Source organism: Elephantulus edwardii, unplaced genomic scaffold (assembly GCF_000299155.1).
Source record: "Elephantulus edwardii isolate Elephantulus edwardi_28Jun2011 unplaced genomic scaffold, EleEdw1.0 scaffold00231, whole genome shotgun sequence".
In the NCBI taxonomy this organism is placed as follows: Eukaryota; Metazoa; Chordata; class Mammalia; order Macroscelidea; family Macroscelididae; genus Elephantulus; species Elephantulus edwardii.
This window is the reverse complement of record NW_006399981.1, coordinates 4,026,688-4,034,013: the sequence shown is the minus strand read 5'-3', so window position 1 is coordinate 4,034,013 and position 7,326 is coordinate 4,026,688.

Below are 7,326 nucleotides of genomic sequence, written 5' to 3'. Positions count from 1 at the left end.
ATTCTCTGCTTTCAGCCAAGATCCATCTAACATCAGCAACAATATCCCTAGTACCACGACCCCTTCTAAACCCAGCCTGGACTTCCGGCAGTTCTCTGCTGATGTGCTGTTCTAATCATTTTTGGATGATCTTCAGTAGAATCTTGCTTGCATGTGAAATCAATGACACTGTTCTGTAGTTTCCACACTCAGTTGGGTCACCTTTCTTTGGAATGGGAACAAATATAGATCTCTTCCAGTCTGTTGGCCAAGTGGTTGTTCTCCAGATTTCTTGGCACAACTTGGTGAGCACATCCAGGGTAACATCTGTTATCTGAAATTCTTCAATTGGTATACCATCTATTCCTGGGGCCTTATTTTTTGCTATTTCCTTCAAAGCAGCTTGAACTTCTTCCTTCATCACCATAGGCTCTTGCTCATATGTTATTTCTTTAAATTCCTCTGTATCTGCCAATTCCTTTCTATATAATGACTCAGTATACTCCTTCCATCTTCTTTTAATACTTCCTGGATCATTTAATATTCTGCCCAAAGCATCCTTGATTACAGCAACTCTAGGTTTAAATATTTTCTTCAGTTCCTTGAGCTAAAGAAAGGCTGAGCGAGTTCGGCCCTTTCGCTTTTCTGACTCTAGCTCCTTGCACATTTCATTGTAGTATTTTGCTTTGTCATTCCGAGCAGCCTTTTGGAATCACTAGGACATTCAAATGTTTTGGGATTCCCATTCTTCTCAGAGTTAGCCACAGTTTGTTATGATCTATATAGTCATATGCCTTCGCATAATCAATGAAACAAAGATAGACATTCTTTTAAATTCTTTAATCATTCTTACCTCATTCAAATCATGTAAAACAACAACAACAACAACAAGCCACATTGCCATCGAGTGAGAAACAACTCATAATAGATCATCCCCCAGGTTTACAGAGGCTGGAATTGCAAACGAGGTTGCCCATCTTTCTCCCATCAAGCACCTGGTGGATTCAAACTGCATGTCTTTGGATTGGCAGCACAACTCTTTATCCACTAAGCCACCAGGGCTCCCTTCAAATCATGTAAGCTATAAAACGGAAGAACATCATGCTTGGAAGGGTGGAGGGACAGCCCAGGAGAGGAAGACCCTGGATGAGATGGACTGACACATTAACTGGGTTAATAGGAGTGAGTGTGTCAGAGAGAGTGAGGCTTGCTCAGGATGGGGCTATCAGTTTCAGGCTACTCGACAGCACATAGCAACAACAATCCTTCAACTAGTTCTCACACACCTTTCTGCTTATATTAGTTACCTTTTGCACTTTCGATGTCAGACAATCATCTTCATGAGTCTCTTTAGCATGACCATTTTTGCTGGTGTCGTTGCTTTTGGGACATCTTTATCTTTTTCATCACAATTCCTTTTTACTTTTTTTCTCACAAGTTATCCAGTTATCCTAAGTTGTTTGGTGGTTTTTTGGTTTTTTGTTTGTCTGATTTTTTGTTACATATCTAAGAGTCTCTCAAATGACAGAAGTATCAGCCTTTTTATGGTTAGTTGTTTCTTTTATGTCTCTATGTTAGGTTTGAAATTTACTTTCATTGTTATTACTTTTCATTTCTTTGCTGTACTTTCCATTACTCATTTTTGTAAAACATAAAATTGGTTTTTCACTGAGAGTCAAGAAGACACAACTCCATGTTTTGCTGTCTGTGCCTGAACTAGCAGAGCTTATGTTCAATCATTATTAAACTTTGAAAACATGATCTGACTGACCACTGATGCACATTTGTTATCTAGTTAGTGATGTACCACTGAAGAGCAAAAAACAAAGTTGAGTGTTATATAATTATTCAGAGCAAAAGTATATGCATCCAAGAGCTGGAAAATTAATAAGGATGACAGAAGAATTGATGTCTTTGAGTCACGGTGTTGGAGAAAAGCACTGAATATCCCATGAACAACCAAAAAGACAAACAGATTTGTTTTGGTAAAAGTGGAACCAAAAGGCTCCTCAGAGGCAAGGATGGAGAAACTTTGACTCACACTCTTTGGACATGTTGGTATAAGAGGCTCGTTCTTGGAAAGGAATATCATGCAGGACAAGGTGGATGGTCAGGGAGAGACTCAATGATATGGATTGACCCAGTCACTGCAGGAATGGGTTCAAGCATGTCAGAGATGATGAGGATGGCATAGTACAAGACAGGGTTCAGATCTGTTGTTCATTGGGCGGCTATGAGTCATACTCAACTTGACGGCACCTAACAACAACAGTGCATATATTTACTCACAGCTAACATTCCATTGTCACTGAAATTTGAACTTTGTTATTAGGAAACTAGTGATGACTAGAAATTCATATCATAACCGTGAAAGGCAAAGGCAGCTTGTATTTTATTTCCCCAAATAGTTCTTAGTAGTGTTGGAGTGGTAAAATGAAAACTGTCATGGTAGGTGTCATGCTTGGAAACAATTACTTTTGTGTATCAGCAAGACGGTATCTCAATTTTAAGTTATAAATAAAAATGTAACTTTGCCTCAGGTTCACATTCAGTGTGAAACACATAGGCGAAAAAAAAAATCCAGAAAAAAAATCGTAATCAAATCATTGGTGAATCCTTAGAATTAATAAATGTAGATATGGATTAACTCTTTGAAATATTTGCATTGGCGGGCAAATTACTCTTCCTAGGGCCATATCTAAATCTTACATCATTCCATTGAATACATTCTGTGTTACATTAGCATAACTTCACACACATGTGTACATGCTTACCTGTGTAAGCCCATTGGAACACATACACACAAACATATTCTGACTCATTTATTAAAGCTTTACTGTTAAATATAAAAAAGTCACACTACATCAGCTAGGCAATCTGGTCTTCAACCACCATTGCCGATCACCTAGGATTTTAGGAGAGCTGGGCCACACTTGTTGTTGTTGCTGTTGTTATGGGCTGTTGATCAGTCTAGAGACCGAGGTGAACCTGATCCAGGCCATGGTCTCTGCAAATGCTTGTTACACATCAGAAAGCTGGACAGTGACTAAGGATGACAGAAGAAGAATTGATGTCCTTGAGTTGTGATGCTAGAGAAGAGTATTGAATATATCCCAGACTGTCAAGAGAACTAACATGTTTGTCCCAGAGAGGGTAAAATCAAGTTATTCCCTGGAGTCAAGGATTTTGAATAGAGGAAGACCCAGAAGAGGAAAGATTGACAAAGTAACTGGGTTAATAATGTAGGGAGGGTGTCAAAGGCAGCAAGATTGGCTCAGGATAAAAGAGGGTTCAGTGATTATGGTCACTACAAGTTACAAGCAACTCGATGGCACTTAACAACGTTGTAAGTCAATCCTATTGTTTCAGACACATCTGGCTATATTGTCAAAATCACAGTGTCCATCCATCTCATCCAAGGTCTTTCTCTCCTGTGCTGTTCCTCCACCCTTCTAAGCATAATGTCCGTTCCCAAGGACTAATATCTCCTGGAAACATGCCCAAAGTATGTGTGACAGAGATTAAAAATCCTTGCTTACAAGGAGCAATTTGGTTCCACTCTCTCCAGCAGATACCTGTTTTCTCTTGGCAGCCCATGACATTGATTCCTCTTCACCCGTCCATCACTGTTCAGCTCTCAGATGTGCAGCAAGCAATGGAGAAGACCATGGCCTTGATCAAGCACACCTTAGTCTCTAGACTGACATCATTGCTCTTTGACACTCTTGGGAGGTCCCGGACAGGAGATTTTCCAAAAGCAACTTGTATTTTTTATTTCCTAACTGCTGGTGCCAAGTGTGTTCACTATGGATCTGAACAACAAAGTTGTTGATAACCTCAACATTTTCCCTGTTTATCATGATGCTAGCCAACCACAAATTGAGCAACTTGAATAAACCTAACTAGAGACACAAAAGACATCTATAAGCATAACTACAAAATACGACTGAGAGGAACAGTAAAAAAACTAATGGAAAAATGTTCCCTGTTCATGATAAGATGACTCAACAGTGAAAATGACAATCCTATCAAAAGCAATCTACATAATTAATGAAATCCAAACATAGATACCAAATTAATTTTTGAAGGAGATAGAAAAGGCAATTGGCAAGTATATTTAGAAAGGAAAGAGACTCTGAATACGTAAATCACTTCTGAAGAACAAAATGAAGTGAGAATCATAGCATTTCCTGATCTCAAAACCTACCACACAACCATAAGAACCAAAATAGTATGGTGCAGGTATAGTGACAGGCATACAGACCAATGGAACAAAACTAAGAAACCCAAAATTTGACAAGGAAACAGAACGTATCAAATGGGGAACCCAGTCTTTTAGACATATGGTGCTGAAAATAGGACTTTTACCTGCAGAAAGCGGAATCAGGATCCACATCTCACACCATACATGAAAACCAACTCCAGGTTAAGTCACAGACCTAGGAGTAAAGCTCAAAACTATGAGAATCATAATAGACAAAATTAGATGAAACTTAGAGGCCCTAACCTATGGTATAACTAAGCTGGCAAATATAACCAATATGCACAACCTGGAGAGGACAAAACTGGCAAATGGAACCTTCCAAAGATTCAGTGCCTGTGTTCATAAACATTTTTTCCCCAATAGGGTGAAAGAAAACCTACAGACTGAGAAAAAAACATTTGGAAATGACATCTCAGACAAGGATCTCACAATGTAAGTTTATAGAATACTACATAGGGCCTCCATAAGAAAAAGACTGATAGATAACCCAATCACAAAACGAGTAAAACACATAGAAAGAGTTTTCACAAAGGAAGACATGTGAATGGCCAACAGACACATGAAGAAATCCTCAAAATCATTGGCTATTAGAGAGATGCAAATCAAAACATCAATGAAGTACCACCTCACCCCAGTAGCAGTGGCAAAGTTTAACAGGACAGCAAACAATAAATGTAGGACAGGATGAAGAGATAGTGCAACTTTCATGTCCTGTTGGTGAGATTGTAAAATGGTAGAACCACAGTAGAGGGCAGTTTGGTGTTTCCTCAAAAAATTGAACATAGAAGTCTCATATGATTCGACTATTTCACTGTTAGAAATATACCCCAAGAAAAATATCATTGAGTTAAAACTAAAGATTTATATACCTGTGTTCATAGCAGCATTATTCACAGTAGCAAGAAAATGGAAACAGCTCAAATGTCCATCAATAAATGAATGGATTTGAGAAGTTTTGCCACATTTACACAATGGAATGTTACTCAGCACTAAGGAGCAATGATTTTTTAAAAAATTTATTTTATCTAGATTTATTTACAAAGTTCGAATACATTGTTTTTCCACATTGAATCTTTCTCATTTCCATCACCCCTCACCTATCAAATTGTGTGCCCTATGATTAACCACCCTACCCCACCCCCTTGGATCTTTGTATTCATTCTACAAAATCGGCAAATGGGACCAGTATTCGTCCTTAAGAGACTGATTTAGCTCACTCACCTTAATGCTCTCCAGTCCCTCCCAATTTAAGGAGCAATGATTTTTGAAATACTATATAACATGGGAGAGTCTCGAGAGTTAATTATGCTGAGTGAATTAACTCAACCTCATAAGGACATATACGACATAAGACCATTACCGTAAAAACAGAAGGTAAATTAGTAAGGCCTGCACAGGTCCAAAACAGGAAAGGGACACAAGGGAACTGAGGGCTTTGGGAAATCACTATGATTACAAAGTTTTTATGGGCAGAAGGTATGGGTAAAGGACTTAGGAAAGACCCAATGGGGACCTGAAAAGATGTGGTAATAGTAGGCATATATCAATGGTAATTTATTTTATAAGACACCAAGTATATGAATGATCATATGAAACACAACCGAATGAAGGAAACTCAATTCACATGAATGAAACACAGTCTATATGAATTTTGTATGCAAACCAGTATGAAATAAAAACAAAGACGATAAGCTCACACATACACAATGGCCATCTTGCAGGTGTAGGAAATGTCTGTGTATGGATGTATATATGGAAATATAATACATAAACCACACATTAGTCACATTTGCAAAAATGCTTGCTTGAGGGGAAAAATTAACTAAAACTATTAGTGATTGCATATGAAATGCAAGGCAGATACAGAAAATGGCACCCAAGTGAACTGTATTCAATAGGAAAACACAAAACACCCAAACACATACATCCTAAACATTTATCAGCTAGATTAGTTATTTCACTGCACATGCATCGCACTTACCCACACCCAACGTCATCACTTCACAATAACACAAGCTGCAATTCTCATGATGTCCATTTTCATGAATAAACTCAGGCTCTTCATAAAGCAAAACCATTATTACAGTATTTATGCATTTCTGAGCCATTTAACATGGATACGCTGTGCTATTTTTTAACATGGATAACCTGTGTTATTTCCTAGGTCTCTATCTATTTTATTATCAACATCACTGAAAAAAGTTTCGAGCTTTGCACTTTATCCCCATTCTTTCTAGAACCCCTGTGGTTCTTAATTATCACAGAATTTTTTTTAATGGAACAGTGATTTAGAGAAACACTTACATGTCATTATAATACAACTTGGATATATGTGGCTTTTCTCCCTTTTAATTATACAGAACTGTTATATCAGAAATAATACAAATGACTAGTTTTAACAATGACTTTTTCTTCACAGTTTAAGGAGCTAGAAATCTGAATCCAGGGTGCTAGCTTCTGAGGAAGATGTCCTCTCTAAGAGAGAGAGAGAGAAAGCACACTCTTAGAGAAGGTCTTTATCTGGGTCTAGTGTTTCTTGGTAAGCTCCATCTATCTTGGCATCAATATTAACTTAGTTCTTAGGGGTTCTCAGTGCAGGAACCCCAGGTCCAAAGGTCGTACTCTGCTGCTTGTTCTTCTTTCCTGGTGATACTGAGATCTTTTTTTTCTTTTTCCCTTCCAGCTGGCTTCTTTTTTGTTGTTTAAAAAAAATTGTGTAAAATAGAAAGGTGAAGGTAGTCACACTGTGAGAAAATTCTCCTTACATCTGATCAAGATTGTGACTTGATTAAGAATATTGGATCTTGTCCTTGTAATTAATTGATCAGTCATCTCAGGGGAGATGATTCAAGCATTCCATAACAGCATACACTGAACAAACATGGCTCACACAAATTCACACACAGTTTTAAGAAGGGAAGCTAAGAAAATTGCTGCTTGTATCTCTGAGTCATCAACTATGCAATATAGTTTAAAAATACTGAAAAGTCAAGGTAGCAATCTGATCTCTACAAATAGACATTTTACAGTTGAAGTCCTTTGCTGCTTCTTTAAGTTAATTCTAGAGATTGTGAAGAGAACTT